We start from the raw sequence: 10815 nt of genomic DNA on the forward strand, positions 1-10815 counted from the left end.
CACTAATGCAATCACTCACCAATTTTTGTATACAAAAAAATCCCTTAGTTAAAAGAGTTAAGCAGTATACTTTCTTATTTTCATTTTTATACACATAAGAATTTTTGGGAGAGGGAAAGAGTACGCAATAGATGTCAACCTGTTTTTTTATAATGAAATTTTGAAAGGGGACACTTTATTATTTGTTCCTATATAAAGTATAGGGAAAAATATTAAGAATTTTAAAGGCGACACAATAATTTCTGTAATTCATTCCAGTACAAGGTGGCAAAAAATGTGTATTATATTATAAAAGCGAAGAAGAAAAAAAGTGTTTAAAAAAATTATTATAATTTATATAATATAATTTTTACAAATAATAAAAATGAATTTTGAAAAGACGTACAATAGTAAAAAAAAAATTAAATAGTTGTGAAAAAAATATTTTTTTTATAAAAATGGGTAAACATTATTTGAAGTGTTTGGGATGAAAAAAAGTCGACACGAAAATTTCATTTGTTGCCGAAAGATGTGAAGAGGTAAATATGTACTTTTGAAAATATTTTAAATATTTAGTGTTAGGCATTTGTAATTAATAAATAAAATAAATAAATTATCTTTAAATTTTTTATTTTTATTTCAATCTTATTAAATTTAGAACATATTTGCCATGAATAATATATTTCCCGGTAATAATTATATTTCATAAAGTAATCAGCACCTTTTTTCTTTATAAATTACTTTATTTCTATGTCACTACCTGATACTGCGTATCTACTGTACCAGGTACATGCATGTGTACATTCATACATGAAATTTCAAACTCTTTTGCTTTCATACATTTGAAATTTTTACCTAAGTTTTATAAAATGAAAAATAAATTTTGTTATTATCAAAATAAAAATAACAAAATTTTTACCTAACTTAATTTAATTTTATTTTAGTTCAATGTTTTTGATACACTCGTTTGTTTACAATATTTTGTTTCTTTCTTGCCTACACAACTCTTATTACCATCTATTTCTGCAAAAAAATGGAATATTTTAAGAATTTGGAAGCAAGATGCAAACGAAAACTAACGGAATGGAACGAGTCGAATTACTTATTAGTGAATATACTTTGGTCTTTATATCTAACAAGTCCCAATGCTCAGAGAGAAACTTGAAAGCACGACCTTATTTGATATGGGTTTTTTTAAATTGAGTGACTATTTTTTGAGAAGAAATATTAAAATAAATTCACACTTATTATAAAGCAGGTAAAATTTAGAAAATATATTTGAAAAATCAAAAAAATATATTAATATTTTTATTCACAATTATTTTAAAATTCTTGAAACAGCGGAAAAACAACAAGCACAACCTTCAACGTTTTACATGTTACTTCATTATTTTTAAGTGAACAGCTTTTTTTTCTCATAGGGTAAGTTAACTCAAGATATGGCAAGTAACTGTGGTGTCAAGTTGAAAATATAATTAATGAAAGATAATTATTCAATATTGATATAAATAAATAGTAAAGAAAAAATTTTAAGAGGGAATGGGAAAATAATATCTAAAATACAATCAAATATTATTTGTTAAATACAAATTTTATATAAACTTCAAAATTTTACCTCTATTTTTATTTGAAAAAATATTAAAAACTTACCATCAGTTATATCAATTACCTAAGAAAAAAAAATATTTAAAATGTTTGGAAAAAACAATCATATGTTTTTATGACCGGATTTGAATATTCTTTTATTTTTGAAATAAATGGTATTTTACCAAATGACTCAAAAATTCCGACTGTAAAATAGCAGGTATTTTAAAATTTTTGTTCTTTATGTAATATTCTTTCCGTTTAGAATTAAGATAGGTCATACATACACATGCAGGGACATTTTATAAATAGATTGCTCTTGTTTACCTGCTAATAAAATATGAAAAAAGAGCACAGCAAAATTTTTGAAGCCCTCAATATAACATGTTTTAAATAGTTTTAAACTAATTATTTAAAAAAAAAATTATTGGAAGTAGGTACATACATATTTATTTTTAATAACTTAAAACTAACTGAATTTATTTGAAACAATTTTATAAGTAACGTATAAATAACCGAAATGAGATAATTCAAATTGTTGGAATGTGTCAACCTATATTACTTTTAATAACACTTTTGTTAGCCGACACCACTCAACTTACCTTATTGGGAAATACAAAATGTGCATAAAAAATCATACATCCTTCCTCATTAACATTTCAAACCATACTGAAATATGAATTTCAAATTTTTTTTCATTTTTTCTTTCCTCCTACCTTTCTTTCTTTTTCGTGCAATAGAATTTAAATGGGAAGCTTTTTAAAAAATGTGTATAATATCCTGAGATTTTTTTAAATATTAAACTCTTTTTTACTTAAAAAAAAGAAAAAAATAACAAAAAATATGACACGATCAGTGGCATTTAAAGAAAAAACCAGCAACGAAGCCAAAAATTCGTAATATTTCGTAAAAAAAATTGAGTATTGGGACTTGTTAGATACAAAGACATTAACAAGTATATATGTACATATGTTTGGTACTAATAAAATTCTGATGCAAATTCATCAAATGTGACTTGTGTACTAAAATTTGTAAATTTTTATTATTTTCATTTATAAGATAATAAAATCTTTTCTTTAAAATAGGTTTTATATTTGAAAAATAGTGTTCTAATATTTCTAATGAACAGTTATTAAAATGTATACTCGTAAGCATATTTTTAGATAAAGCTAAATTTCTATTGTCACAAGTTTAAATGAGTATAATATTTTTTGCAATTTTTTATTAAGTTGGTTTCTTCATCAATTTCAACAATTTTTTTGACATTATTATGTAGGTATAAGCTTACTATTATTTTTGAAAGTACAGTATTTGCTCAATTGTAATTCGTTTAATATTTTTAATTCTTTCTAATGGTAATTTAAGCTATTATATTCAAAGACCGTTTCTTGAACATAGGCAATTTCTTTACAAAATCTGGTGAAGGGATTATTAATATTAATTGGAACTTTTATAATTTTGCTACGAATTTTAATAGCAAGTAATAATGAATTTTCCTAAATTTAGCTACTCCGAATTTGAAATATTGTAATTTATAGAAATCTATATCATAATTTTGAATTTTTTGATTTGCTAAAATTTTAGGATGATGTCTGACTGAAGCTAAATTATCCTGCATTTGATTATTTTTTTTAATAATTTGGATTTTGAATTTTAATTCTATATAAAAATTTTACCGGTTAGTGGGTTCTTCTATTTTATTAAGATTTTCTAAAAGTAAAGATCGGCCTTTTTCTATAGCGTTTTATTTGATTAATTGTCCTATTAATATGATCATTTATTTTTACTTATAAATTGGAATTACGAGTTAATTTCTAGTTGTTATATTATGTTATAGTTTCTAAATGTTTTTCTATATTTTGTTACTCTGTGTCGTCTATTGTACCAAAAAGCCAGTTTGATTTGCTTCCTACAGCATTTATTAATCTACGTTTATTTCCTTTGTTTATAGGTGTAAAAGTATTACTTTTGATAATAAGTTGAGTGATTTCTGACTGTAGTATTGTTTTTACGAGTATTGTGAGTTCAAATTTTCTGTTGTTATAGAGATGTTGTAATGGTTTTGTGTGTTGATTATATGTATAATTATGCTTTTTTGGTAAATCTGAGTTATGTTAACGAAACCTTTTTCTGCTGTTTCAATTAAGCTAAACTAGATGTTATTAGAAATATGGCCCTCGTCAATGTTTTCCAAACATAAAAATTAGTTTGTTTTGGAGGTTGTTTAATATTAGAAATATCTATATTAGTAAGTTTAAATTTTTTTAAATTTTGGTTGTTTTTTGTGCCTAGTTGCTTTATAGTTTTTATATTTTTTACCAAAGAAAGAGATAAAAGACGCAAGAAAGACATGACTAATAAAGAAATTGACGATAATACAATACAAAAACATAAAGAAATTCGCGATAGCATAATGTAAATGATGCAAGACGTGCTGCAAAGAATTGACGAATTTTCAATGAGACTAACTACTGTGAAAAGTAAATACACTATCTAGCAACCCCTTAGCGATTTCTGAAAAATATCAGTAAATGAAATACGAATTGGTACGTGGAACGCTAAAGGCGTTCTAAGTAGAAAGCACGAATTGGAGGTTTTTCTTAGAGCTAAAAATATCGATGTATGTCTGTTGTCAGAAACGCACTTGGGGTAGGACTTGGATGTACTGGGTTACAGATGCTATAGGGCAACTTATCCTGGTAACTTAAATGGTTAGTTAGGAGGTAGTGCTATTTTATTTAGTAAAAATATAAAGCATGATGAGAAGTCCAAAATACAGACTGAGGAGGTTCAACATGTTGTGCTTAAAATTGAATCTACCATAGCTATATAAATAAATATTCTACCGGGATATAACATAAAAAGGATATTTTTAAGCATCTGCTATGCGCGGTTGAAAGTAGATTTTTACGGGAAGTGGACTATAATGCCAAACATGTGAATTGGGACTCTAGATTGACCTCAACTAGAGGTATAGACCTAAGGAAAGCCGATCGGGAGTTCGGATGTTCCTATCATTCTACTGGCAGGCCCACTTATTGGCCTACTAATGTTAACAAAGCCGCGGATCTTATTGACTTTTTTAAAAGAATTTCAAAAAATATTTTGAACTTGGAAGATGATTTCAATTTGAATTCCGATCATCCAGCTGTATATTAACCCTTGAGAAAATAACTAACAAACGTAGAAGACCAGCTATAGTCAAAAAAATCACAGATTGGCTAGGCTTCAAACATATATGTAAATTTTAAAGAAAAATACAAGAATCTCTTAATTGAAACCTGTATCTAGTAATTATCCTAAGCATATATCATACAAGAATTATATAAAGACTTATCGGCAACTAAAGAAACGAATTATTCGTTGTGGTAAACAACGAGAGTACCAAGAAACCGATAAAACAAATCCCCCCACTGAAAAATGCTGATGGATCATGGGCAAAAAGCGGCAGGGATAAAGCTGAACTATTTGCTAATCATTTGGAAGGAATTTTTCAACCAAATGAACTGAATTTTGGTATTTGTTTTGTAGAAGATTTTGATATGGATGAAAACATTGTAGTTTTAATTAATGAAGAAGAAATTTGCCAAGCGATAAAGTCGCTTAAACCGAATAAGGCCCTACGTTTTGAACTCATTACTCTTGAGATATTAAGGGAATTTCTGGGAAAGGCTATGACATCTTTGATAAAATTGATAAATCCAGCAGTTGGCTCGAGGAGGCTTGGAAAGTAGCGAACGGTGTTGTGATAGGGAAAGCGGGGAAACCTTTGAATTAGGCAAAGTCATAAAGATCGATTTCTCTAACAGCAATGATATCAAAACGTTTTGAAAAATTTTTGTTAACAAGCCCGGAGCCGATAATAGAAAATAAGAAATTGATTCCAAACCATCAGTTTGGTTTAAAACAAAGCATGCAACAATTGACTAAATACACAGAATAACAAATATCGTGCAAAAGGCGTTAGAGGGAAGGCCATGTCCAGAAATATGTCATATAGGATCTAGAATATAGGAACTAGAATTCACATCTAAATCTGGCTTGTACAAGCGATTTGCCAGATTTAGATGGTGTGACTTTAGTTATTGCCAGTGAGATCAAGTGCTGAAGAATTGACAAAAAAATTGCAGGAAACAAGAAACAATATAAACTAATGGAAAAATACATGGAAAATAAGGCTAGTGAACCCGCCACAATTTAGTTTGAATGGTCAATCGAAAACCAGCGAAATACCTAGGTATTATTTTTAATGTCACGCTCGAATGGAAAGAACATGTAAAAAAAAAAGTATAGGATTAGAAAACAAATATAGAAAAAACTATTGGCCCCTAGATAAGATATGGTGTTGATCTATAACCAAATGATAAAGTCTATATGGAAGTATGAATTACAGCTTGGGTTGTGCCACGAAAACACAAATCGGACAAATACAGATTTCCCAAAACAGGTCCTTCGTAATATGGTGGGTGCTCCATGGATATGTTCGCAATAGTGATATTCGTAGGGACGTGGGTGTCCCCCACGGAAGTGAGGAGATAAGAAACTGTGCCATGAAACACAGGGCGCGTTTGGAACAGCATGCAAATATCGAGGCCTCACTCGAATTAGAGACAGGCCTCGATATTTGCACTCTCGAATTAGTGTAGAGTGCTATAGGTTCGATGACAGGTTGGCTCCGCCTTTTTTCGCTTTTGAGGATTTTTAACACCTGTGTTAACAAAAATTACAATAATTTTTATACAAAAATACATTATTTTTAAAATATTAGGGTTTGGGTAGCTGTATACAATTCAAATAGGTTTACAACTTAGAGGGGAGGCATACAACCTCGAAAGTTAATTTTAAATATTTGGAAAAATAATAAAGGTAGATCCATGAAACTCGGCAAGCGTTTGTCCAATTTTATGTCAGATATAATCTTGAAGTTTTGGTAAAATTGCTTGACCAGTTCAGATAGCTGCCATACAACCCCGAAAGATTATTTTAGATATTTGGAAAAATAAAAAAGGCAAAATCATGAAACTTAGCGGTCGCGTGTTCAATTATTGGCCAGATATATTCTTGAACTCTTGGTTGAATTACTTGACAGGTTCGGGTGCTTGCCATACAACTCCAAAGACTAATTTGAAATATTTGGGAAAATATAAAGTCAGATTCGTGAAGTTATAGGTGAGATATATTTATGAAGTTTTGGTACAATGGCTTGACCAAAATAGCCGCCATACAAATCCAAGAGCTAATTTTAAATATTTGGAAAAATAATAAAGTCAGATTCATATAACTTGACAGTCGTGTCCAATTATAGAACAGATATAACCTTGAAGTTTAAATGGAATCGCGTTACAGGTTCGGGTATCTGCTATACAAGTTAAAGCTTATTTTAAATATTTGGAAAATAATAAAGTCAGATTCATGAAACTTAGCAGTCATGTTTCGAATTATAGGTCAGACATATCCGTGAAGTTTTTATAGAAAGGTTTCACAGGTTCGAGTAATTACTATACAAGAGTGAAAGGTGAAGGTATAAGTCAATCGGCTGCGAGAGCTCATACTATATTAATTCGGTAATATTTTAAAAATAAGGACAAAAGTGCCTTCTAATGGATTTTGAAAACATTAAACTTAAATGAAAGGGGTTATTAATAAAGTCACTGTGTATGATGGCATATAAGTAGCATCAAAAACACTCATTGAATTTGTAAATTTTAATTTATTACAGTTACTCTAGGATACAGTCGTCTTTTAAATACCATACATGATAAAATGCTGTAAACATACATAATAAAATGAAACCTGTTTTAAACGAATTGTGGTTACGATTATTTGCTTTTTCGCAAACACGATAAACAAGTAGTTATCATTAGGAAATTATTTTTGCTTCTACCTCTACAGTTATGAGTTATCTGGAATTTTATAAGTTTTTATACTTTTGTTAATGCCTTTATCTAACAAATCCCAATGTTGAAGGAGAAAGCGCGACTTTATTTTGTATGGCTTTTTTAAATCGAAATAGCCATTTTTTAGAGGAAATAAGAAAAAAAATTAATAATTATTACAAACAGATAAAATTCTGAAGTTATATTTCAAAAATCAATTAATATAATAATATTTTCATTCACAATTACTTAAAATTCTTAAAATACATGCAAAAAAGCGTAAAACCTACAAGCACAATAACAGCCGCTTTCAACATTTCATTTTGTATACTATTTTTATACAATTTTATATACACTTTTATTTTATATATGTATACTTTTTACATTTTATATATTTATTTTGTGTACATAATATAAATTTTATATTCGTTACACTTCAAAATTTTACATCTATTTTTATTTGAGGAAAGTTTTAAAAACTTAATATGTATATCAATTAGTTAAGTAAAAAAATATTTAAAAAGTTTTGGAAGAATCATATATTTTTATGAGCAGATTTGGCTATTTTTTTTATTGTAAAAAAAAATAGTATCTTAGTAAATGACCCAAAAATTTATGTTGTAAAATCGCAGGTACGAGTACTTATGAAAATTTTTGTGCGTTTGCGTACAGAATTAACATAGGTCATACAAACCCAGGTAAGGACATTTTACAAAAAAGTAACTTGTTAATAAATATGGAAAATACACAAATAAATTTTCCGTATGTGTGAATAAATACATATGTATGTCATAGCTGACTATGGGACTGTACTATAGCTTCAAGTTGCCACATTAATTTATGCAAAATTTCAGTACTATGTTTTCAATATTTTCTAAGATATGGCCAAACTACTATTGAAGTTGTATGGAGCTACCTGAAAGAGCCAAGCAATTTCGACGAGTTTTATCAAATACATTGGCCCTACTAATATATTCGCTTGTGAGAAATTCCAATACCACAGCTTTTATAGTTTCTGAGATATTGCCAAATAACTTTTGAAGTTGTTTGGCAGCTACCAGAAGGAGAAAAGTAATTTCAACGACTTTTATCAAACACATTGGCCCAACTAATATATTTACTTCTGCGAAATTTCAATACCAAAGCTTTTATAGTTTCTAGATATAGTCAAATAAATTTTGAAGTTATATGGCAGTTACTTGAACCAGTACGCCGATCATATTAAATTTAAATAGGGTTCTGGCATTTACTATAATAAATTATTTGCAAAAATTTAGTGAATTTAACGAATTTTAGTGATTACACAAAATGTACATGATAAAATCATATTTCGCTCTATATTAATATTCGAAACCTTGGCATTACAAAAAATCAAGGCCTGGACACTTCTTCTTTTGTGAAATATTTGTTAAAATTGCATATGCATTCTTTAATGACTTTTCTGAAAATATCATAATATTTTTTTTGTTTTTTTTTTGAAAAAAAATATAACTTTGCCTATTTTCATTTTGAGTCTGCTATACGAAAAATTGACTTAAACCTTCAAAACCTTGGTGCTATAATTATACCCGTACGAACGTATGTTCGAAGGGTATACTAAATTTGCCTTACCGTTTGTAACGCTAAGAAATAACGGTGTTAGATATAGACTCAAGTGCATGTTTTTGATCAGCGTCAAATTCTGAGTTGATTTAGCTTTGTCTGTCCGTCCGTCCGTCCGTCCGTCCGTCCGTCCGTCCGTCCGTCCGTCCGTCCGTCCGTCCGTCCGAACGATAACTCAAAAACTAATTGAGCTAAGCTCACCAAATTTTCACAAATGATTTATTGTAGTAAGTGCCAGAACCCTATTTAAATTGGACATGATCGGGTTACCGGTTCGGGTAGCTGCCATACAACTTCAAAATTTATTTGGCTATATCTCAGAAACTATAAAAGTTATGGTATTGAAATTTCACACAAACGAATATATTAGTAGGGCCAGTATGCCCCATAAAAGTCGTTGAAATTACTTGGCTCCTTCTGGTACCTGCCATACAACTTCAAAAGTTATTTGACTATATTTCAGAAACTATTAAAGCTATAGTATTGAAATTTCACACAAACGAATATATTAGTAGGGCCAATGTGTCTCATAGAAGTCGTTGAAATTACTTGGCTCCTTCTGGTACCTGCCATACAACTTCAAAAGTTATTTGCCTATATCTCAGAAACTATAAAAGCTGTGATATTGAGATTTCACACAAGTGAGTATATTAGTAGGGCCGATGTGCTTGATAAAATTCGCTAAAATTTCTTGGCTCTTTCTGGTAGCTGCCATACAACATCATTAGTAGTTTGGCACAACCAGTATTTTGAATAACACATAGTACTGAAATTTTGCATAAATTAATATGGTAATACGGCAACTTAAAGTCATAGTCTGCCCCATAGTTAGTTATGGCACATTAGTTATTCGCACAAATTCGTACGGGTATCACAGAGTTGACAAGGTCAAGTCTATTTTTTTTCTCGTTTTTAGTCTAAAATACACGATTTAATATAAAGTTAATGAACATTTTATTAGATTTTAATTTAGAATTTAAGTTTGTAGCTATTTGATTTTAAGTTGATCATACATAATTAGGGAACTTGTTAATATCAAATGTATATTTTCTTAAATTTGAAAAAATGCTCAAAAACCAAATTAATAATTAAAAAAAAAAAGAACAATCACACAATTTTTGTTTCTTATAGTGTAGCGTAAGTAGGTAGGTACATATGTACATACATATATTGAAATCTTAAAAAAATGAACAGAACCTGGAAAGATTTTTTTTAAATAAATTTTTTAATTGTTTAACACTACGCTTTAAAAATGTAAAGTAGAAAAAGATTGAATTTTTAACTTTTTCTAATTAAAAATTTGAAAAAGGTTCATCTTATTCGAGATTAATAAAGTAAAAAAGGGTCCTCTATAGCTTCCATAAGAATAAGTGTAAATAGTGTTCGAAACCATACTGAAATACGAATATGAAGAATTTTTGCACTTTTTTTACGTTCCAAAGAATATAAATGGCAAGCTTTTTAAAAGATGTGTAAAATATCGTGAGATTTATTGAAATTGTAAACTCTTTTTTACTTGAAAAAAAGAAAAAAAATAGTAAAGATATGACACAATCGATGGAATTTGAAAAAAATAGAAACGAGACAACAAGTCGGAGTACTTCGTATAAAAAATTGTTCTTTTGTCGTATCTGTGGTAGAAAACATTCCTACAAAAATGAGATACATATATGACAAGATAACTTTAAATAAAATCACCTATAGCTCTTGATTATGTCGTTTTAAAGTACCCGTGACTTTCAAAACGCAGTATAAAAAGTTTTTAATATAGTTT

This window comes from Condylostylus longicornis, unplaced genomic scaffold, assembly GCF_029603195.1.
Source record: "Condylostylus longicornis isolate FDR11 unplaced genomic scaffold, ASM2960319v2 ptg000130l, whole genome shotgun sequence".
NCBI classification, from domain to species: Eukaryota; Metazoa; Arthropoda; class Insecta; order Diptera; family Dolichopodidae; genus Condylostylus; species Condylostylus longicornis.